The sequence below is a fragment of the Mus musculus genome, chromosome 10, assembly GCF_000001635.26.
Source record: "Mus musculus strain C57BL/6J chromosome 10, GRCm38.p6 C57BL/6J".
In the NCBI taxonomy this organism is placed as follows: domain Eukaryota; kingdom Metazoa; phylum Chordata; class Mammalia; order Rodentia; family Muridae; genus Mus; species Mus musculus.
Window position 1 is genome coordinate 34,548,283 of NC_000076.6, and position 25,528 is coordinate 34,573,810.

The window sequence follows — 25,528 nt, forward strand, 5'->3', positions numbered from 1 at the left end:
CTAGAAGTTGTGATTTCCTTCAAAAGGCCACACTGAGTCCATCTTTTAGGAATTTGGACAAGAACCCTGCATAGGCTGTGCATAATTGACACCCTTTATCCTTCCACAAACCTGTGGTGCCAAAGATGGGAGGATTCAAGGTTAGTGAGGCAGATACAGGTTTTGTGTTGACTCTGTACTTTAGCTCCTGATGATTCTGGCACTGAATTAATATGGCATTCCAGAATCAGATTAACTCAGATTGCTCTTTCCTAGTTTAGATCTCTATACATCTAGTACATGTTCTTTTTTTGCTCAGCTCCATGGATAAGAGGATATAAATGAAGTTCTGATTTTCATTCTTGAGATGTGCCTAAGTGTAATCATCCCTGATTTTTGAGATGTTGCTAACACAGTAGTAATAACATTGTTTAATATTGGCATTTGTCACTCATAATAGATACCCTAAAAGGTAAATCTTTTACCTTTTACCTGTGTAAATCAAAGTGATGGACGTCAACACTTTATTCAATAGCTTTTCTTCTGGTTATGAAACAAATCTGTAGGGACCTATTAAGTTTTAAAAGAACAAAGTCTACCATGTTACTAGTTGGAGATATTTTGTTTACTTTGAAAAAAGTGTTCTTTTATTAATTTATACATGAATACTACATTTATACATGTAGGTTATATTTCTCCCCCTCCTCCAACTTCTGAACTACTTACTTCTCTTTTTACTAAATTATTTTATTTGTTTACATTTCAAATGATATTCCCCTTCCCAGTTACCCCTCCACCAACTCCCCATTCCATCTCCCCTACTCCCTCCCCTTTGCTTCTATGAGGGTGCTCCTCCACCCATTCACTCACTCCTGCCTCATCCCTCTAGCATCTGCCTACACTGGGGCATATAGCCTCCCTCCCCTCCCATTGATGTCAGATAAGGTAATTCTCTGCTACATATGTATCTGGAGTCCTGCTTCCCTCCATGTATACTCTTTGGTTGGTGGTTTAGTCTCTGGGAGCTCTGGGTGGTTCAGTTAGTTGACATTGTTCTTCTTATAGGGTTGCAATTCCCTTCAGCTCTTTCAGTCCTTCCCCTAACTAATTCTGTTCCTGGGCTCAGTCTGATGGTATCTGCATCTGTATTGGTCAAGTGTTTTTAATGCTGCAAAACTCTTCCTATTAGCACCTTTCTATAACTGATGTATACTTATTTATGTATATATAATTATGCATGTACGTTCTATACTCAGGAAGTTAAACAGAGATTATCTAATAATCAATAAAATATACACCTATGTACACCTACATTTACCACAAGCGTTTATATGTGTACATAAACATATGGGCACACATAATTACAAGTGTGTGATACAAAGCTAGGCTTTACTTCTTTCACCTCTATTTGCAGTGTCCTATGAATGTTCCTACATGCTCTTTAGAACTTATTCTATACTACGATTTTAGAAGCTACATAACTTTCCATTTTTATAAAGGGGATTATCATTTTATTTAACTTATTTTGTGTTTTATTCATTTTTATTTTCAATTGTTTTGCTATCGTAAAGAATGTTTTACTGGGAATCTCTGTAGATAAATATTTAATATTTCCATGAGACTACTATTTTCATGGGAGGACAATCAAATCTTTTTTAAAAATCTAGATACTTATTAAAAAGAACTATAAGAATATTCCTTGCTTAAATTAATCCATATTTGTTTATTTGCCTTGCTTGGTTATCTATCTATCCAATTTGGTCATAGGTATTTATGAAATGCTAGATTAAATGCTTCCAATTAGCATAAGATATAGAAAAATATCTCCACAGGGAAAGCAAACTGTAAGTGGAGTCTCCTGACTCATACATATCTTTGAATAATGCTGGGGCTAGAGTGACTATTCAGAACATTCTCTACTAGGAGTACTATGGGACAAAACAGCTTTATAGGCTTAGAAGGGAATTACAAGGATATTAGCTGCTGGGAGCTGTGAATACTCCAGAGTTTACTTATGGACTTAGGAAGTGCCTTCGAACTGCTTTTGGAGACCAGCAAATCATTATAGATTCTTTTTCAACGAAGTCAGACAATTTAGAGTCTTACAAATCATCTGATTGCTGTGTATTCACAAGGGATAAAGTAAATGCATCTGATTATGTTTTGCTGAAAGGGAAATTCTCTTATTAGTGAGAAGGAAGGCTATGGAAAGATTCAATAGATCCACATAAGACAAACAAACAACAATCCAATTGCTGATGGTTGATTATCACTAAGGAGCCTCAGATGTATCACTCATAGATTTATTTCTTAGTGACGTTGACTTTCTAATCAGTCAGAATTGATGGTCTTCAATTTTGCTGACTACTGTACCATTAAAGGAAGGCAAACAATATCTCCTTTCTATAGCTGTCTTTCCTGCATAACTTTTCTTTACAAGTATTGTCTTTATTCCTTGGGCAGCAAAGGCTTGCAGCTGTCAGAGAAGAGCTTCATGAGGGAGCATGATATATTGAGGCTGAGACAGCCCTGGGACGCAGCTGCCCAAGGTTGGGGTGGGTGCTAATTGGGTTGTTGTGATCTACGCATGGTTGTCGGATCTTGTGAGGTCTGAGGAGATCAGAAATGAGACTTAGGGCCATGACACTTCTCATAAAGGCGAGACATTAATTAGCTATGAATTACAGCATCGCTTTTGGATATTACATATTATATGTGGTAGCCAGAGAATCTGTCTTCATTAGACACATGACAGGTAGTTTTAGTGGCTCTATTGTTATTTGTCATTGGTGGTGAATTGTTTTTCTGATGAAAAATATAAAATTCTGACTGCACATCAACTGGTTTGACTATTTCTCCACATCAATCAATTACTTAAAAGGAAATTATTGTTGCTTTTACCATTAATAATAATTTGCTGTTTGGTGTCTTATAAAGCACTTGCAGTCTTGTTTGATGTGCTCATTAAGGAATGTGTGCTCCGGGGGTTAACGCTGAGCTGCAGATGAGTTTTTCAGAATAGATTCTGCACTTCACATTTTAGTTTTGCTCTGGGCATCTATGTATAACAACCTAGAGGGTAGTAGGCTGACTAGCAGAATCACTGTTTTTGAAATCCTTTCAAAAGAGACAGTAATAGATTTGAAGGAGTAAGGCAAATAAGGGACTCAAAAGCTGATGTTATTTATTTTTATTTATTTTTTGATGTAATATTTATGTTATTCATTCACTCTTTTGCTCTTTTCTTTGAATGGGCACAGCAACAGTGCACACAACGTTGTGTGTGTGTGTGTATGTGTGTGATGTGTGTGCTCTTTTCTTTGAATGGGCACAGCAGCAGTGCACACAACGTTGTGTGTGTGTGTGTCTGTGTGTATGTGTGACAACAGAGCTCAGCAAGGAGCAATCCTGAAATTGAGTCTGAAGGACGATTGTAGTATAGTTGTTTTACGAGGAAAGAGGGTGCAGAGGTTGACTCACCCAGAGAATGTCAGGCAAAGCAGAGGCTGCCCTTCTGCTCTGTGTCAGTTTACAAGGTGCCAGGACTGTTCCTGCAGACACCAGAGCTGTGCTTTTTGAGTAGTAAGTCAGGTGGAGAGTGAGGGTATGTGTGTGTGGCTGTGCATGTGTGAGTTCTCGTGTGTGTGTGTGTGTGTGTGTGTGTGTGTGTGTGTAGACGGATCATTGATGATCAGTGTCATGTGTCTGTGCTGAGGACTTTTGGACCTTACGCTATAAAGAGACATTTCAGGGAGAGGATCAACTGATCTGGGTAACAGATTTTGTGTTATATTTAATATACATGACAAAAAGCAGCTCAAGCAAAGAAGGGCTTATTGTGCTCTATCCTTGAAAGGGGGTAGTCATCAGGGTGGGGCATGCCTAGTGGCCAGAGTGTGAAGTGACTGGTCATATTTTTTTTTTTTTTTTGCAATGGAGAGAGGTGACTGCTGCCATTCTGTCCTTCTGTCCATCTGTTCTCCTGTTCTCTCGTTCTCTCTCTCTCTCTCTCTCTCTCTCTCTCTCTCTCTCTCTCTCCCCCCTTTATCTAGTCTGACACCTTAGCCTTTGAGGCAGTACTGCCTTCATTTTCAGGGTCTGTCTATATTATATAGTTAAATATCTCTGGAAAAGATATCACAGACATACTCGGAAGTGTGTCTTTTTATGGATTCTAAATCTAGCCAAGTTGTAAATGAAATATAACCATCATAGCTAATTTGATGAGAAGTGTGAGTGAAATGTGTGTAGATAATGGACCAAGAAGAGGTGGGAGATGTACCTTAGACACAGTGAACTGTAGTGTCCTACAAACAAACTCTGCACATACCCCCGCCTTTTTTTTTTTTTTTTAGAGAGAGTATAGGAGTGAACCTAGAACTAAGGATTAGAAAAATACTTGGGTGCCAAGCATTCTGATTTACTCTCAAATATTCCAGGGTTGTTTAAAGTTCCAGAACCTTCCCTCACTACTAAATATCAGTTCCTCTTGGCTAAGTGGTAACTATGGGGCTATAGGAAGATGAGTTAAAGTGTATTCTGTGTTGATGTTGTCTTTCTTTTTTCCCAGTGGGCTCTTTATGATGTAATCTAGAAAGAACTCTTAAGCAGTCCCACGTTGTCTCCACAAATACCAACATGAATCAGGATAACTGGGAAAACTAGAGAGGAAGAAATGGATCTGTCCAAAGATGAACTGACAGGAGTTTGTAGTTGATCAGATAAGGATCAAAAAGAGAAAGATGGAAAATGTCAGATCTCTCTGACAAGTCAAGCGAATTCTATAGGAGTATTACTTGTGGTTTCTCTCTTCACAGCGTGTTTGTAGATTCTTAGTGTTTTCTTCAGAGAAATGAATAAGCATGCACAAAAAGCAGAATAGCAAGAATTTAAGAGAAAGTACAGAATAGATGTTCTGGAAGATAGCTGTCGGTCCTGAGCAAGCTTGCAGTTCAAGAAAGTCTGGTAACTGCCACAGAAAACCACCTTTTGTAGGTCAGGGAGGAGGAATTAGTTGCTAGGGGCAGAGTGTTGGTAGTCTATATTTTGATTGGTATGCTTGGGTTATATAAGCTGTTGTTCATCAAGTATGTGCTTTCCCACAAAACATCTGACTTTAAGAATAAATACCTTGGTATGACTCTAAGGAAGTGAAAGACCTGTATGATAAGAACTTCAAGTCTCTAAAGAAAGAAATTGAAAAAGATCTCAGAAGATGGAAAGATCTCCCATGCTCATGGATTGGCAGGATTAAAATAGTCAAAATGGCTATCCTGACAAAAGCAATCTACAGATTCAATGCAATCCCTATCAAAATTCCAATTCAATTCTTCACTGAGTTAGAAAGGGCAATTTGAAAATTCATCTGGAATAATAAAAACCCTAAAATAGCAAAAACTATTCTCAACAATAAAAGAACCTCTGGTGGAATCACCATGCCTGACCTTAAGCTGTACTACAGAGCAATTGTGATTAAAAACTGCATGGTATTGGTACAGAGACAGACAGGTAAATCAATGGAATAGAACTGAAGACCCAGAAATGAATCCATACACCTATGGTCACTTGATCTTTGACAAGAGAACTAAAACCATACAGTGGAAAAAAGACAGCATTTTCAACAAATGGTGTTGGCACAACTGGTGGTTGTCATGTAGAAGAATTCGAATTGATCCATTCTTATCTCCTTGTACAAAACTCAAGTCTAAGAGGATCAAAGAACTCCACATAAAACAAGAGACACTGAAATTTATAGAGGAGAAAGTGGGGAAAATCATCTAAGATATGGGCACAGGAGAAATATTCCTAAACAGAACAGCAATAGCTTGTGCTGTAAGATCAAGAATTGACAAATAGGAGCTCATAAAATTGCAAAGCTTCTGTAAGGTAAAAGACACTGTCAATATGACAAAAAGGCCACCAACAGATTGGGAAAGGATTTTTACCAATCATAAATCTGATAGGGGACTAATATCCAATATATATAAAGAACTCAAGAAGCTGGACTCATTCAAATAATCCCACTAGAAAATGGGGTCCAGAGTTAAACAAAGAATTTTCAACCAAGGAATACCAAATGGCTGAGAAGCACCTAAAAAAATGTTCAACATCCTTAATCATCAGGGAAATGCAAATCAAAACAATCTTGAGATACCACATCACACCAGTCAGAATGGCTAAGATAAAAAATTCAGGTGACAGCAGATGCTGGCGAGAATGTGGAGAAAGAGGAACATGCCTCCATTGCTAGTGGGGTTGCAAGCTTGTACAACCACTCTGGAAGTCAGTCTGGTGGTTCCTCAGAAAATTTGACATAGTACTACCGGAAGATCCAGCAGTACCTCTCCTGGTCATATACCCAGAAGAAGTTCCAACTGGTAAGAAGGACACATGCTCCACTATGTTCATAGCAGCCTTATTTATAATAGCCAGAAGCTGGAAAGAACCCAGATGCCCCTCAACAGAGGAATGGATACAGAAAATGTGGTACATCTACACAATGGAGTACTACTCAGCTATTAAAAAGAATGAATTTATGAAATTCCTAGCCAAATGGATGAACCTGGAAGGCATCATCCTGAGTGAGGTAACACATTCACAAAGGAACTCACACAATATGTACTCACTGATAAGTGGATATTAGCCCAAAACCTAGGATACCCGAGATATAAGATACAATTTCCTAAACACATGAAACTCAAGAAAAATGAAGACTGAAGTGTAGACACTATGCCCCTCCTTAGAAGTGGGAACAAAACACCCTTGGAAGGAGTTACAGAGACAAAGTTTGGAGCTGAGATGAAAGGATGGACCATGTAGAGACTGCCATATCCAGGGATCCACCCCATAATCAGCATCCAAACGCTGACACTATTGCATACACTAGCAAGATTATGCTGAAAGGACCCAGATGTAGCTGTCTCTTGTGAGACTATGCCGGGGCCTAGCAAACACAGAAGTGGATGCTCACAGTCAGCTAATGGATGGATCACAGGGCTCCCAATGGAGGAGCTAGAGAAAGTACCCAAGGAGCTAAAGGGATCTGCAACCCTATAGGCGGAACAACATTATGAACTAACCAGTACCCCGGAGCTCTTGACTCTAGCTGCATATGTATCAAAAGATGGCCTAGTCGGCCATCACTGGAAAGAGAGGCCCATTGGACACGCAAACTTTATATGCCCCAGTACAGGGGAATGCCAGGGCCAAAAAGGGGGAGTGGGTGGGTAGGGGAGTGGGGGTGGGTGGGTATGGGGGACTTTTGGTATAGCATTGGAAATGTAAATGAGCTAAATACCTAATAAAAAAATAAAAAAAGAATAATAAAATCTAAAGGCAATCAAATTAAAAAAAAAAAAAAAGAAATTCACCAACCTAGAAAACTGGCTAATACTCATGAGACTTAGCTAAATCGAACATGAATTTGAAGCATAAGCAATATTGAGTTACAGGCTCACTTGTTTCTTCTGTCTTAGGTTAAAATCATATTAAGATAGTTAGATAAACACTGGGGTGAAAGATTTTGAGGATTTAGAAGCAATCACATTATTTACATTTTTTAATTTAATTTTATTTGTAATTCATTTTTATACTTCATATTCCAATCTCCTCCCTCCCCATCCACCCTTTACATCCCACACATCCTCCCCACCCTGTCTCCACATGGATGACCCCATCCCCCACACTGCCTGACCTCTAGGGATGGAAATGGAGAGAAGCCTGAGGAAAAGAAGGTCCAGCAACAGGCCCAAAGTGTGACCCAGCTCAAGGGGAGGCCCCAAGGCCTGACACTATTACTGAGGCTATGGAACACTCACAAAAAGGGATCTAACGTGAGACCCAACAAGCAGCTGAAAGAGTCAGATGCAGATATTTGCACCCAACCAATGAACAGAAGCAGCTGACCCCTGTTGTTGAATTAAGGAAGGCTGAAAGAAGCTGAGGAGAAGGGCGATCCTGTAGGAGGACCAGTAGTCTCAATTCATCTGGACCCCCGAGATCTCTCAAACACTGGACCACCAAACAGACAGCATACACCAGCTGGTTTGAGGCCACCAACACACATACAGTAGAGGACTTCCAGGTCAGTGTTCATTCAGAGATGATGCACCTAACCCTCAAGACACATCATTTACGTATTAAAAGGAACACAATTACTTATTTATCAGTGGAACCATCCAGCATCCAGACAAGAAGCAGAATAAGATAGAAACTCTACTTTTCAAAGGGAAAATCATGAACATGCTGCTGTTTCCCAGGGCTACAGATATTTTCCTTAAAAATTAATTTTTTTATATTTAGTAACTATCACGTAGAGTGGCTAGCCATTTTGATAAGTTAGTTGGTAGTTAACTGGTAGGTGATAGTGATCTTAACAGTAATCTTTACCGACGATGTTAAATTAATAAAATGGTACATTTTATCTAAAAAAAAAAAAAAAAAAAAGATGTACTTCTCTAGGGACATACCAATTTCATTATTTTTAATTTTTTTTTCTTAAAATTTTTTATTATTTAAATGCATTTTATACATCAAACATATTGATAATATTGAGTATTTTGAGAATCAAATAATATATAAAAATTTGTTCAACTTTTATATAAATACTTTCATAACCTAAAAATATCATTAATGAATATTTAATACTATGCATAACTGAGGATCCTATATGTAGTGTTGAATAATAAATTGTCTCAAAACAAACAAAATATTCTTTGGGAGTTAAACATAGTAAAAAATATTAAAAATGAATCATTATGAAATATATTCAAACGTCCTTATATGATACCACCTGACATAGTGAAGGAGTATCTAAAACGCATTATATATCTGATACACTGTCTAACAATCAGTTTACTTAAAAAAGATTATCAGTGTTTCTAGGAGAGAAATTATTTTATCAGTAAGTATATTTTAAAAATTTTTAAATAGCAAAAATTATTTGAAATTAAACATTAAGAAGACGCTAATTTCAAGCACAGTGAGAAAGATAATATTTCCATGATGTTTGTAGAACATGATTTTAATATTTTCAACTATTAATATTCAAGAAACAGAATAATTATTTTAAGATATATTTTGTTATGAAATACATTACTTTTCATTACTGATTTTATTAATTTGGATACTGTCTCGGTGCTCTCTGGTTAGTCTGGCTAAGGGTTTATCTATCTTATTGGTTTTCTCAAAGAACCAGCTCCTGGTTTTGTTGATTCTTTGTATAGTTCTTTTTGTTTCTATTTGGTTGATTTCAGCCCTGAGTTTGATTTTTTTCCTGTTGTTTTGGTATGATGTGTCTTCATTTTCATTAAATTATAAAAAAGTCTTTAATTTCTTTTTCTTTTTTAATTTCTTCTTTGACCAAGTTATCATTGAGAAGAGCGTTGTTCAACTTCCATGTGTATGTATGCTTTCTGTTTTTGTTGGTATTTAGGATCATCCTTAGTATGTGGTGATCTGATAGGGTGTATGGGATTATTTCAGTCTTGTTGTATCTGTTGAAGCCTGTTTTGTGACCAATTATATGAAGAAGGTACCATGAGGTGCTGAGAAGGTATATTCTTTTGTTTTAGGATGAAATGTTCTATAAATATCTGTTTGATTCACTTGGTTCATAACTTGTATTATTTTTACTATGTCTCTGTTTAGTTTCTGTTTCCATGATCTCTCCATTGCTGAGAATAGGATGTTGAAGCCTCCCTCTATTATTGTGTGAAGTGCAATGTGTGCTTTGAGCTTTAGTAAAGTTTATTATATGAATTTGGTCACCCTTGTTTTTGGAGCATAGATGTTCAGAACTGAGTTCATTTGGTAGATTTTTTTCCTTTGATGAGTATGAAATGTCCTTCTAACTTTTGATTGCAAGTCAATTTTATTTGATATTAGAATGGCTACTCCATCTTGTTTCTTGGGACCATTTGCTTGGAAAATTGCTTTCCTGACCTTTACTCTGAGGTAGTGTCTATCTATTTCACCAAGGTGCATTTCCAGTATGCAGCAAAATGCTGGGTCCTGATTAAGTATCCAGTGTGTTAGTCTATGTCTTTTTGGGGTAACTGAGTCTATTGATGTTAAGAGATATTAAGGAAGAGTGATTGTTACTTCCTGTTACTTTTGTTGTTACACGTGGAATTATGTTTCTGTGGCTATCTTCTTTTGGGTGTGTTGAAAGATTTCTTTCTTGCCTTTTCTAGGGTGTTTCCCTCCTTGTTTTGGTGTTTTCCATCTATTATTTTTTGTAGGGATAGATTTATGGAAAGATATTGTGTAAATTTGGTTTTGTCATGGAATATTTTGTTTTCTCCATCTATGGTAATTGAGAGTTTTCCTGGGTATAGTAGCCTGGGCTGGCCCTTGTGTTCTCTTAGGGTCTGTGTGACATCTGCCCAGAATCTTCTAGCTTTCATAGTCTCTGGTGAGAAGTCTGGTGTAATTCTGATAGCTCTGCCTTTATATGTTACTTGACCTTTTCCCCTTATGGCTTTTAAAATTCTTTCTTTGTTTAGTGGACTTGGTGTTTTTATTATTATCTAACAGGAGGAATTTCTTTTCTGTTTTAGTCTATTTGGATTCCTGTAAGCTTCTTGTATGTTCATACCCATCTCTCTCTTTAGGTTAGGGAAGTTTTCTTCTATAATTTCGTTGAAGATATTTACTGGCTCTTTAAGTTGGGAATCTTCACTCTTTTCTATACCTATTATCCTGAGGGTAGGTCTTCCCATTGTGTTCTGGATTTCCTGGATGTTTTGGGTTAGGAGCTTTTTGCTTTTTGCATTTTCTTTGACTGTTGTGTTGATGTTTTCTATGGTATCTTCTGCACTTGAGACTCTTTCTTCTATCTGTTGTATTCTGTTCATGATGCTTGTATCTATGACTACTGATCTCTTCTGTAGATTTTCTAACCCCAGGACTGTTTCCTTTGTGATTCTTTATTTTTTCCTATTTCCATTTTAGGTCTTGTATGGTTTTGTTCATTTCCTTTGCCTATTTGATTGTGATTTCCTATAATTCTTTAAGAGATTTTTGTGTTTCCTCTTTAAGGGCTTCTAGCTGTTTACCTGTGCTCTCCTGTATTTTTTTAAAGCAGTTTTTTAATGTCCTTCTTAAAATCCTCTATCAGAATCATGGGAAGTGATTTTAGATCCAAATCTTGCTTTTCTTGTATAATGGTGTATTCAGGACTTGCTATGGTGGGAAAATTGGGATCTGATGATGCCAAGTAACCTTGGTTTCTGTTGCTTATGTTCTTATGCTTGCCTCCCACCATCTGATTATCTGTTGTACTACCTATCTTTGATATATCTTTTTTTTCCCATTTTTTATTAGGTATTTAGCTCATTTACATTTCCAATGCTATACCAAAAGTCCCCCATACCCACCCACCCCCAATCCCCTACCCACCCACTCCCCCTTTTTGGCCCTGGCATTCCCCTGTACTGGGGCATATAAAGTTTGCGTGTCCAATGGGCCTCTCTTTCCAGTGATGGCCAACTAGGCCATCTTTTGATACATATGCAGCTAGAGTCAAGAGCTCCGGGGTACTGGTTAGTTCATAATGTTGTTCCGCCTATAGGGTTGCAGATCCCTTTAGCTCCTTGGGTACTTTCTCTAGCTCCTCCATTGGGAGCCCTGTGATCCATCCATTAGCTGACTGTGAGCATCCACTTCTGTGTTTGCTAGGCCCCGGCATAGTCTCACAAGAGACAGCTACATCTGGGTCCTTTCAGCATAATCTTGCTAGTGTATGCAATAGTGTCAGCGTTTGGATGCTGATTATGGGGTGGATCCCTGGATATGGCAGTCTCTACATGGTCCATCCTTTCATCTCAGCTCCAAACTTTGTCTCTGTAACTCCTTCCAAGGGTGTTTTGTTCCCACTTCTAAGGAGGGGCATAGTGTCTACACTTCAGTCTTCATTTTTCTTGAGTTTCATGTGTTTAGGAAATTGTATCTTATATCTCGGGTATCCTAGGTTTTGGGCTAATATCCACTTATCAGTGAGTACATATTGTGTGAGTTCCTTTGTGAATGTGTTACCTCACTCAGGATGATGCCCTCCAGGTCCATCCATTTGGCTAGGAATTTCATAAATTCATTCTTTTTAATAGCTGAGTAGTACTCCATTGTGTAGATGTACCACATTTTCTGTATCCATTCCTCTGTTGAGGGGCATCTGGGTTCTTTCCAGCTTCTGGCTATTATTAATAAGGCTGCTATGAACATAGTGGAGCATGTGTCCTTCTTACCAGTTGGGGCATCTTCTGGATATATGCCCAGGAGAGGTATTGCTGGATCCTCCGGTAGTACTATGTACAACCACTCTGGAAATCAGTCTGGCGGTTCCTCTTTGATATATCTTACTGAAGACTGTCCTTCCTGTGATCCTGGTTGTTTCAGAGCTCCTCAAAGTTCAGTTGTCTCTGCGATCCTATGATTCTGGGATTCTGTGATCCTGAGATCCTGAGTGTGTCATTGCTCCTAGGAGTCAAGCTGCCTCTGGGACCCTGAGATCCTGGTGTGATCCATCTCCTGGGATTCTGGGATCCTGAGATCCTGGTGTGATCCATCTCCTGGGATTCTGGGATCCTGAGATGCTGTGGTCCCTGCCATGTTAAAGTGCCTGGGAGTGAAGCTTCCTCTGCGTGCTGTGGGACTGGCTGCGGAGTTCATGCCCAAGGTCTATTCATGCCACAGGCTCAGACAGGAAGGAACTTGTGTCACTGGTTGAGTTAAGTTCCTGGGTGCCTTTGTCCTGGTGGTCCCAGTTACTTCTGGTGTTGAGGCAGATGTGTCCTCCTCACCTCCTCACCTCTGATCCTGGGAGTGGATCTTTCTCTGGGTGTTGTAGGACTGGCTACAGAGTTGGGTCCCAAGGTCTGCTCAGGGCCTCAGGGCACTGGCCCAGACCAGAAGGTGACATACCTTTTTTTTTTTTTTTTTTTTTTGCTTTTTGAGACATTGTTTCTCTGTGTAGCCCTGGCTGTCCTGGAACTCATTTTATAGATTAGGCTGGCCTTGAACTCAGAAATCTGCCTGCCTCTGCCTACCAAGTGCTGGGATTAAAGGTATGTGCCACCATGCCTGGCTCCGACATACCTATTTTTAATAAACACACACACACACACACACACACACACACACACACACACACACTTTTAGAACTAAATATTTTTATCTTTCAAAGTACTTGATTACCATTGCTAGAAGTTTCACATAAACTCCAAAACTCCCTTTGTGATGTGATTATCCCTTTACATATATTCTTGAAGAATAATGTCCACACGTGGAAGTGGCCAGAATGATCCAAAGTTACTATCTGAATACTGAGTATAATAAATGATTAATCTGAGTGATGCTATAGAATTCTGATATAGAATATATTTACAAATGCCTCATGAAATAATTTTAAAGGCAACTTAAAAAGAATGAGGAGATCACAAGTTCCCTTAGGAAAGATATATATTCTTCATATTGACCTTGTGTGTATCCTCCACATTGACTCCGTGTGTGTCCTTCTTGTTGACCTTGTGTGTGTCCTTCACATTGACCTTGTGTGTATCCTTCACATTGACCTTGTGTGTGTCCTTCTTGTTGACCTTGTGTGTGTCCTTCTTGTTGACCTTGTGTGTATTCTTTACATTGACTTAGTGTGTATGGTTCACGTTGACATTGTGTGCACCCTACATGGTGATACACACACAAAGCTTTACTATTTGTGAGGAACCCTTTCACTATGTGGGAGGACTTTCTCCAGTGGATTACAAAGTCCTTGGGCAGAAGAATCTTTGCTGTTCTTTTTGTTTAATTCATTTCTGTTCCTCCACATTTTCCTAAGAGTTTGTAAAGATGGTAGACACTCAAGCACTCTGTTCTTTGTGCTGTAGTCCATAAGAACAAAGAGAAGGAAGGCCATTGGCACCTCTTTCAACCAGCAAGCCTGGGCCTTGCAAGAGAACAGTTAATCCTCTTGTCTTCTATGCTGTATATTATTTCAGAAACACTGTTTTATATCCTAACAGGTTATCATTTTCCAAGTAATATGGTTGTGATAAGAGAGACAAAGTGGAAGATGTCACTCTTTAGTGTGACTCCTGCCTCATGTTCCATCTCTGCTAAGTCCAGACTCCTGATTCAGACCTCATTCACACATCCTGCTCTGCCACCACTATTACTCCCAAACTTTCAAGAGATGCTGACTTATTCAGATCTCACTCTGGCCCTGTGGCAAAAGGCTCTGTGTTTCCTTAGCCATTCCCTGAGTTATCTATTCATTTTTCATTGAAAATTAATGTAGATCTTGTGGGCACTAGAGTTTGTCATTAATTCTGCTACTATTAACCATGAAAGTGAATACAATTGTATATCCAGAGCATGAACAAGTATTAAACTTGGGGGAAAAAGTTGCTCCTTGAATTTATTATGTAATGAAACATGTATGGATTCGGGGAACTTTTGATATTGGTTAAAGATGTTTGCTTTATAAAAAGTGCACACATGGCAGAAAGGAAATCGTCTGTTAATAACTCCACTATCTCATATAGAACGTATTAAATTTTAAACATGTTGGTGCCATCTTAGAAAATGCCTTTTAATTAAAGTCATAATTTAGTTGTGTTCAGCTTAATTGCAAATATCATTGACAGTAATAGCTAGTGACTTTTCTGTGAGTTATGACATATGCTGTCTTTTCTTAACGTTACTACTGAGAAATTGTGTTTCGAATGTTTTAAATACTCTATAAAGTTAAATTAACATTTTATTACACTGTCCTTAGATTGGTGCTTGTGCACACACATGCAGATTCACAGGCAGAGCACCTTCCTCCTTTTTGGGGTGCTGAGTGTTGGAGGAAGCTCTTACTGAAATTCATTGCTAATGTTTTTAGATGCCTGTATTCTTTAAGGGACTTTTTCTTTTTTTCTTCTCTGTTGAAGCCATAAGGTCTTTTGGTTTTGAATCCCCTGGCATATTTATTTAAAATATTCTCTATGTTATCATTTTGAACTACTTGAAGGAAAGCCCATGAATTGAGCCATGTTATTGCTTTCTGAACGGAACTCTACAAGAATCAACCTTAGTTAAGTAGAAACTGACCTCATATGGAGGTCATATCTTTGTAATTCATAATATAATGGGCTTTTAGTTCTGAAAAATTAAAGTGATCTTTTAGTACATTTTGTCTCACATTGCCTTCATAGGTTGAGAGTAGCTAGTTAACAGTATCTGAAGGCAGTATCTCCTTACATTCTATCCATCACCCCAGGAGAACATGAAGAGTGATAGACTCTTAGCAGCCCTGTAAACTATGAGCACTCATAGTGATTTGTTAGAATTGCCATGTTAGATTCTACCCTTCCCCCTTTTTATAGGAATGTAGATACAATGTAGAAGTATAATGCCTAGAGTATAGATATGTAAGTGGCTGTAGATAAGGGCTGGTTAGGAGGAAGGTGGAAGGAATCTTTGACCTGTGCTCAGCATGTGCCCTTGCCTTAGAGAGGAAAGACATTGTATTGCAAAGGCAGCTACTGCTACCCTGCTATGTTGCAGCAACTTCATGAACCTGGAATTGTCTATATGTCATTTCCTTACTTCCTACATCTGAGTGGGCAGCAGCTTTTATCCCAACAAACATGACTCCAGTTGGAGACAGATAGGTGATAATAGTGTAGTACCCACTGGCCTGTGAAACTGACCTTCAGGAAGAACAAATCAGAATAACAGTCTTTTATGATTGTTTTTAACATTTGTCTGGTTAAACATTAACCACTGAGTATTGCCATCGCAGTTGGCTTGAAGTGGTTTAAAACCACAAAATATTTATTTATCACTGTGCTTTGGTTAGGAAATCTGATCTAAAGGTTCTGGAATATTTAGTGTGTAGGAAAGGCTATTCTGGTATACAGATGGCCATCTCACATGGCAGAGGGAAGGCCATGGGTTCTTCTTACCAGTGCATTTAGGGACTTCACTCTCTTGATTCCCTGTACTTATCTCCCAGAGGCTTCATGTCCAAATCCATTGTTTAGGCACTTGCAGTCTCAATGTATGAATTTTTATTTTGGAACAAACAAACCTTCAGGTCATATCTGTTGCAAAGTATTGAGCTGAATACTTGTTTTTTTTAATTTAATTTTTCATGCATTGTGTTTTGATCCTATACAACAACCTCCCCAGCTCCTCCTTTTGCTAGAAATCGTGCTAGTAAAGTAGATCCTGCCACCTAACAAAATAAAGATTGATAAGCATTTAAGGTGTGAAACGAGAGGCTGTGTGCTTTAGTGGCTCTTCTACATATACCCATGTGGAAGCTGTCCACTCATCCAGTGGAGAAAGAATGAGAAACGGGTGTCTATGTTGTTTCTGCCTAATTTCAGATAATTTTATTTACTCAATAACAACAGTTGCCCGAGAGTCTGGCTACTTATAACAGAATTTTCCAATTTATATCCTAAAACATGATTAACCAACACCCTTAAATTGATCACAGATTAACATGTGTATTTAAATCATTGTGTATTAATTTGCTCTGTACTGGATAGACAAATATTATTAAAAATATCTGAGAATACCAAACCTGATAGTACCAAATTATACTCTAAATATTTGTTCTTATGTCCACAGGTAAGTGTAGTAGTCCTTCCCCTTCATTAAGGAGACTTGCCTTTGCAATAGATGGAGATCATTATAGAAAATCACAATCAATCAAAATGCATAGTTGAATATCCCAGTCCCAATAGAGACATCTACAAAACAATTCCAGCATTCAAGGTGGAGGAACATTTCAAAAGAGGTTGCAGAAAGATTATAAGAGCCAGAGGATCAAGATCAAGGTGTTTGATATGGGATTGTGTCTTCTAATAATGTCAGAAGCTACACCCGTAAAACCTCACCATCATGACCGATTAAACATGAAACTGAAAAATATACATGCCAAAATGGATGGGGGAAAGATCACAAAGCCTCAACCTTACACAAAGAACTATAGGCAATTAAGAAATGCTAATAATGGAGTAAATTCATGATTCAGGGAAGAACACAACAATTGGTTGTGCAGTTCCAACAGATCCTAAAAATATACATACAAGTAACATCATACAGACCAAGAGGAACATATCTGGGTATACATAAGCATATATGTATATTACAAGTATTAATGAAAAAAGAGGTAATTAACTTGAAAGTGAGTAAGAAGGAGTATATTTGAATGCTTGGACCATGGAAAGAGAACAAAGAGATGATATTAATAATTAATAATTAATTTTGCTGTTTTAGAGTTACATGACCTCACTTAAAGCAATACATTTCCCACTTGAATTTTCTTTATTTCTCTTCTCTTCTCTTCTCTTCTCTTCTCTTCTCTTCTCTTCTCTTCTCTTCTCTTCTCTTCTCTTCTCTTCTCTTCTCCTCTCTTCTCCTCTCTTCTCCTCTCTTCTCCTCTCTTCTCCTCTCTTCTCCTCTCTTCTCCTCTCTTCTCCTCTCTTCTCCTCTCTTCTCCTCTCTTCTCCTCTCTTCTCCTCTCTTCTCCTCTCTTCTCCTCTCTTCTCCTCTCTTCTCCTCTCTTCTCCTCTCTTCTCCTCTCTTCTCCTCTCTTCTCCTCTCTTCTCCTCTCTTCTCCTCTCTTCTCCTCTCTTCTCCTCTCTTCTCCTCTCTTCTCCTCTCTTCTCCTCTCTTCTCCTCTCTTCTCCTCTCTTCTCCTCTCTTCTCCTCCCCTCCCCTCCCCTCCCCTCCCCTCCCCTCCCCTCCTCTTCTCTTCTCTTCTCTTCTCTCTCTTTTTTAAATTTTAAATTAGTATATATAATATCAGGTTTCATTTTAGTAGTTTTATTCTTATTTATTTTAATTGTAGTTTTATGTGCATTTGTATTTTGCCAGCATGTATGTCTCTGGGAGGGTTCAGATCCCTTCAAACTGGAGTTGCAGACAGTTATAAGCTGCCATGTGGGTGTTGGAAATTGAAGCCAGGTCCTCTGGAAGAGCAGCAAGTGCTCTGAACTGCTGAGCCATCTCTCTAGAACCATTCTTGTCTTTCCTGTTCCTTTTCTTGTACTTTTCTAGTTCTTCTGAAAGTCTCCTCCCTGCTTCTGTATCTTTTGGCTTCAATGCCTCCCTTTCTTCACCTCATCCCATTTCATAGCCTGTGCTCATACTCACACAATGCACATTAATATGGACATTTTAAATTAGAATTTTCCTGTGAGCAAGAACATGTGATTTCTCTGTTTCCCAGTCTGATTCATATTGCTAAGTAGAATACTTTATAGATCCATCAATGACTCTCCAAATTTCAATTTTCTTTACAATTAAATAAAATTCTCTTGTCACATACTACATTTTCATTATCCATTCATCTGTTTAGAAACATTAGGCTAGTTTTATTTATTTGCTATTGTGAACAATACAACAATAAGCATATGCAGGTTTTCCTATGGTAGAGCTGAGTCTTGAGTACATGTCCTAGAGTGGGATAGCTGTGTCATAGAGTAGTTATACTTCTCATTTTTTGACAAACCTCCATACCGATTACCATACTATTTGTACTAGGTTACACTCCAGCAACAATGAATGACGATTTTGTTTTTTCATAAATCCTCCCCAGCATTTTTTATTATCTCTTTTCTGGATTGTAGCCATTCTGACAAGGGTAAGATGGGATCTCACAGTAGTTTTAGTTTTCATTTCTCTGATAAACAAGGATGATGCACATATTAAAATGTACTTATAATTATAGTGTAATCTTTGATATGACCTTAAATCATCCTGTGCTTCTAGTGAGTTACAACATCTACTGCAATTAGATTTTCTAGCCTGGTCTTCATAATGTTTATTTTTTTTTCTTTGAACAGAATGCACAGAAGTAGGCAAGTGGATATACTTGAGTTTGAGGTCACCCTGGTAACCATAGTGAGTTCCAGGATAGCCAGGGTTTTGTAGAGACCCTGTCCTAAAAGAAAAAAAAAAAGAAACAAAGCAAAACCAAGTAAACAAACAAAACCCCAACATTGCAAACCTTTGAAACAAAGTTATTTTTCTGTTCAGATAATGTTCATTATTAAGAACTTTCTTACTTTTGAAACATATATCAAATAAGAAGATATAGATCTGTATATTGTTTATCCATTATCACCAACATATTTGAGTAAATGACAAAGACATCATTGTACATATTATAAATGTGATGGGGATAATTCAGTATGGCCTATATTTGTGAATAGCAGGAGGGAAATTGAAACTAACAATTTTTTATTATAATCTCAATGATCTTATGTTGGATAAAAAAGATGGAGTATCAAAAGTTTTAAGCTGTGAATGACAGAGAGGCAGAGGGAAGGAAGAACAATTTAAGCTGATATGGCAGCTGCAGACATTCAGTTACCCCTGTATGCTGTATGCAATCTATGAGAACACTTTATTAAAAAAGAAAAAGAATGTTCAACATCCTTAATCATCAGGGAAATGCAAATCAAAACAATCATGAGATTCCACCTCACACCAGTCAGAATGGCTAAGATCAAAAATTCAGGTGACAGCAGATGCTGGTGAGGATGTGGAGAGAGAGGAACACTCCTTCATTGTTGGTGGGGTTTCAAGCTTGTACAAACACTCTGGAAATCAGTCTGGCGGTTCCTCAGAAAATTGGACATAGTACTTCCGGAGGATCCCGCAATACCACTCCTTGGCATATATTGAGAAAATGTTCCAACTGGTAAGAAGGACACATGCTCCACTATGTTCATAGCAGCCTTATTTATAATAGCCAGAAGCTGGAAAGAATCCAGATGCCCCTCAACAGAGGAATGGATACAGAAAATGTGGTACATTTACACCATGGAGTACTACTCAGTTATTAAAAAGAATGAATTTATGAAATTCCTAGGCAAATGGATGGACCTGGAGGGTATCATCCTGAGTGAGGTAACCCAATCACAAAAGAACTCACATGATATGTACTCACTGGTAAGTGGATATTAACCCAGAAATTTAGAATACCCAAGTTACAAGTTGCAAAACACATGAAACTCAAGAAGAATGAAGACCAAAATGTGGTCATTTTGCCCCTTCTTAGAATTGGGAAGAAAATACTCATGGAAGGAGTTACAGAGACAAAATTTGGAGCTGAGATGAAAGGATAGACCATCTAGAGACTGCTGCACCCAGGGATCCATCCCATAATCAGCTTCCAAACACAGACACCATCGCATATGCCAGCAAGATTTTGCTGAAAGGACCCTGATATAGCTGTCTCTTGTGAGGCTATGCCAGTGCCTGGCAAATACAGAAGTGGATGCTCACAGTCATCTATAGGATGGAACACAGGTCCCCAATGGAGGAGCCAAAGAAAGTACCCAAGGAGCTGAAGGGGTCTGAAACCCTATAGGTGGAACAACAATATGAACTAACCAGTACCCCCTAGAGCTCATGTCTCTAGCTGCATATGTAGCAGAAGATGGCCTAGTCGGCCATCACTGGGAAGAGAGGCCCTTTGGTATTGCAAACTTTATATGCCCCAGTACAGGGGAACGCCAGGGCCAAGAAGTGGGAGTGGGTGGGTAGGGAAGTGGGGGGGGGGTATGGGAGACTTTTGGATAGCATTTGAAATATAAATGTAGAAAATACCTAATAAAAATATATTAAAAAATAAAGAAAGAAAAAGTGGGAGAGAAAGAGAGAATTAGAAATAAAATCCCCAAACTATGCAAGCTTCCTCAGCTCCTCTCTGAAACTCGACCATTGGCCAACTTTTGACTACATCCTCCTCCTTTGGTATATCAGGATATAAAATGCTATGAAGCATGAGAACAAATCTTTTATCCTTTTTTCTTTTTTTTTTTTTTACATTTCCCCTACTGAAATGCTACCTTTATTCTTAGGTGAGAAAGAATATCCATATATACAGTTGAAAGATAATATAAAGTATATTAAGGTATTATCAAAATTACAAAATTGTTAAACATTTCCAGATGACGTTTAACTTAACTAATTTTTTTCATTTAGTTTTCATGAATGTATATACTGCCTTCAGCTCCATCAGTCTCTTCCATCTCCCTCTCTTCATTTGGATTGCTTCCATTTTCCCATAGTCACCTACTGTTTCCTTCTTTTTGAGCATGTATGACGACCAGACTTAATATTACTTTCTTCCATGGTATAGCTACTGAAAAGTTGCTACCACCCATCCTCATGCATGTTCGGTTTTCATTAAGTAATTTATATATATTTTAAGTCTTCATGACTCAGTGATTTATAGGAAGGTTAACATTATGTGATTTTACTTGAAAAACATTTCTAAAAATTTATGCTGTGAATGAAAACACCCAGTTGGCAGCAATGCTATTTCTTTTTATCTTAAAAGACTGACATAGGTTTAAATTTTTTATAATGTCTAGTGTCTATGGGTGATTATTATGCAAAATGTGTTCATTATAAAAAAGAAAACCAAATAAATACAAACCAAATTAATAATATGGTAGTTCTAATTTTAAACTGTGTTATTAAAGTGATTCGTTCATATTGGATAATTTATAGCTACTTACTAACATTCAATCAATCAGGAAGAAGTTTATAATATATTTAAAAAACATATTTTGCATTCATTTATCAGAAACTTTGGCACAGGAACTAGATTCTTAGAAATCCTTTTGCTGTCTTAAAAGCCCATTCCCGATAGAGGCTAAATTTACTTTCCTGGCTATTTAGCAGGGTAAGGACTTCCTTTTGGTCCCCTCTTCTTACAGAGCTGTCTCTTTAACACCTGCAGGTGTTCATAAAAAAGTTGATCAAAAAATGAGACATGGAAAAAGCAAAAATATAACAGAAAAATAAATAAGCAAAAATTATACTTCCATTTTTATATAATTATACTGAGAGGCATTTTCTGCATCTCCACTGTAAGACTACTCCTGAATGAAGAGTTGATTCTGGCTTTAAAGAACTCATTGTTCATTCATCAAATAGTTGTTTAGAGTCTTTTATGTCCCTGAAGTCATCAGAGGGTTGCACTATAATAGAAAACAAGACAGTCCCTGACTCATGAACATATATTCCAGTTGGCAATAGAGGTGAGATGCAAATGGAATAGAAGAGATGTGTTCATGTAGGAAAGACACCTGTTTATTTGTAGAGCTACTCTGGCTTTTAGCTAAGTAAGAAAATCATCAAAGTCAAGAAAGGTATTTTTCTCTATATGATAATACTGAGCTGGAATAGAAATGGAGGTTTCTTCTTTACATTGGGGATTTGGGAGACACTGGAAAGCAGAACTGTGGGGTACAATCCTCTTTTTTGGAAGGATTTGTTCATGGTGGCTTCAGTTGTATTCTCCCATGAGCAGTGTGACCTTTTCCAATAGTTAGCTACATGGTAGTTAGAACACCACAGACAGACCTTAGATATTTGGTGTCTTGACACAGTTAGCTGTGTGAAGTGCACTTAGTTACAAATTCACATATGGAGAAACCCAGAGATGGAAGTAGCATGTCCAAGGTCACACAACTAGGAGGAAAGAATCTGAGAGGTAAATGTACACAGGCAGTTGGGTTCTGAGCTTTCTATGATGCCTATTCCACATTTAAATAAAATAAAAGATGAAAAGAGGGGTCAAATTTAATGTTAGGTAGAGATTCCATCTGTCATTCTTTAAATATAAACACAGCAGCAATTCTGTTCTATCAGTTTCTCTTCTATCCCTCCCTATTCTTCTGGAAGGACCTTGAGGAGAAGATGCTAGAGTGCTTAAGGGGCAGCTCAAGTAGTGTCAGCTACCTTCAGTTTTGGAAGCCCTGTAGTTGCTATTATGCACAGAAACATGATCAAATTTAAGTGTCCTTATTCTAATGGTCACAGCAATCTTGCAAAGGATCTTTGACTCTGCTTTACAGAGGAGGAAATGGAAATTAGAGGAAATGAATAAAGTGCTCCCATGCTTTGAGGGAAGGTGGTTTCCACCTCAACTTTATGGAGACCAATCCCAGGCTTTTCCCTATCCCATGCTACCTCACAAGAAAAAGACTTACATTACTAAGTAGTGTTCTATTCATAAATCCCCATGAATGAGTTTACCAAAGTTTTCTTGAACCACAATATAAAAAAATCTTCTCTGTGAATATATCCAAATCACCACTGGGTCAGAGTCAACCCATTAAAACAATTTTCTTCAAAATGTAGACTAAAAGCATTTATTTTTCCTCAGCACATTCACAGTAGAGTTGGGTGTTGACCATGTCATTTGGAGTCTGACTCAGCAGCCTATTTATATGTTAATCACTTAGAATTTGTCTGAGATGGCAAGGTAATAATAGGTAATAAGGTCTTTCCACTGGGACTGAAGGGAACAAAGAATAAAAAACAATAAGAAGTCACATGAGAGCCAGATGTGGTGGTGCATGCCTTTAATTCCAGTACTTGGGAGGCAGAGGCAGGTGTATTTCTGAGTTCCAGGCCAGCCTGGTCTACAGAGTGAGTTCCAGGACAGCCAGGGCTACACAGAGAAACCCTGTCTCGAAAAACAAACAAAAAACCAAACAAAAAACCTAAAAAGCAACAACAACAACAACAAAAAAAACCAAACCAACCACACAAACAAACAAAAAAAGAAGTCACATGAGTTGTTCAGAGGTTCATCATTTATTCACCTGTCTATTCCTCAGGTGTACTGAGAACTCATTTGTTTACACACTATGTCAAATGTAGAAGGTAACTTAAATTCCACCAATTCTCAGCTTAATTTGATTGATATATAAATGTTATTTAAATGTCTTGGGAGGTAAGTAATATTAGACAAATGGTATAACTTAAAAAAAAAATCACTGAAAAAGTGTAACTGAAGTTTAGAGCAATGACTTAAGTTTCCAAGTGTAGTATACTTCCATGTATTCTGGTTCTTGTGAGTCTAGGCCAGAAGCATCCTTCCAAGAACTCTGGTTGGTTTAATAAGATGCACAGCTTAAGACATCAACCAATATGAACTTATCTGGACTTCAACTTCACCTCTTGCACACAATTTCTGAGTGACCTTGAGCACCTCATTAAAGGCAGTTTAGCTACAATTTCTATATTAGGGCTGACTCATTGAGATCATGTACATAAATCTCTTAGTACTAAATTTGATATATATAATAAAAGCCCAATAAACAATAATTGTGACAATGACAAAGCAGTTTTGTGCTTGTTACTAGACTAATAAAGCAATGAAGTCATAATCTTCACAATCAAATGACTGAGTGTTTGAGGATAGGTACCATGAAAATACATAATAGTAACACTGGAATGTCTAACCTCTAGGGCCTGGAGGCTGGTGTGCAATGGAAGACTGGGGTTCAAGGGAGCCACTCTGCTTAATTAGGCTAGTTAGAAAGCTTAAGGAAGGAAGAGACCCTGGGCCTAGCCTTGAAAAATTAGTTAATATAATATATAAATAGAAGGCATTCTCATTATAGCTAATAGTTTATGCAAATGAACAGGGATATGAAACATTATATTACCTTCTAGAGTTCTAAGTAAACATTTAAACCATGAAGAGAGATTGTACAGAGGAGAATACTCTTAGAGAGCCTGAACTTCAGACCGTGGGGAAGTGCTTGAGCATTATGGAGGAGAGCAAAAAGTTAATATTTGCATTTTGGAAAGACAACCCTGTTGATGATGGAAGATGGACAATGAGACTGGAAACAAGCTGCATTTGGCTTTACTGAGAGAACCAGGGAGAAAGCACTGATGAGCCATCAGCAAGATGGTGACAGAGGGAAACACAGATTGAGGGAACATAGTGCCAACTGAGTTAAAAAATCAGGAAGAGATAAGAGTCAAAGAGGATCCCTTGTCTCTAGCTTTCGCATTGATCTCTATGATTCTAGCTTGAATGTCTTAGTTTTTAGGATGGTTGTGTGGAATTACATCTAAGAAGAAACTTTGGAGAATGAGAAAATATCAATTAAATTTTGTTGGTATAAGGTCTGTCTTAGTTAGGGTTTTACTGCTGTGATCAGACACCATGACCAAAGCAACTCTTATAAAGGACAACATTTAATTGGGGTTGGCTTACAGGTTCAGAAGTTCAGTCCATTATTATCAAGGTGGGACCGTGGCAGCCTCCAAGCAGGCATGGTACAGGAGGAGCTGAGAGTTCTACATCTTCATCTGAAGACTGCTACCAGAATACTGATTTCCAGGCAGCTAGGATGAGAGTCTTAAAGCCCATACCCACAGTGCCATGCCTACTCCAACAGGACCACACTTACTCATAGTGCCACTCCTTGGGCAGAGTATATATAAACCATCACAAGTTCACATAGAATGAATTTCAAAAGGATGCCTTCACACAAATATATAAGGTAACTTGACCATGTTCCTATCTAGACTGCCATTCTTCTGCTTTGTTCTCTCCCCACTTCAGCCAATCACATTCATTCCTCTAGATACCTTAATTTATGTTCTCATGCCATGTGTACATATGTGTTTTATGCACATATGTGAAATCTGTTGTGATCAATGAGAAAGACATATGACATCTGTCTCTTTAAGTCTGCCTTCATTCAGTTAACATTGACAATCT

At 37.9% G+C, this 25,528-nt stretch overlaps 1 protein-coding gene across 5 annotated transcripts in view; it reads left to right on the top strand.

Moving 5' to 3' along the window:
* The window catches only part of Frk (fyn-related kinase), a 127,833-nt gene that overhangs the window by 64,883 nt on the left and 37,422 nt on the right, over positions 1–25,528 (top strand). The window lies entirely within an intron of this gene.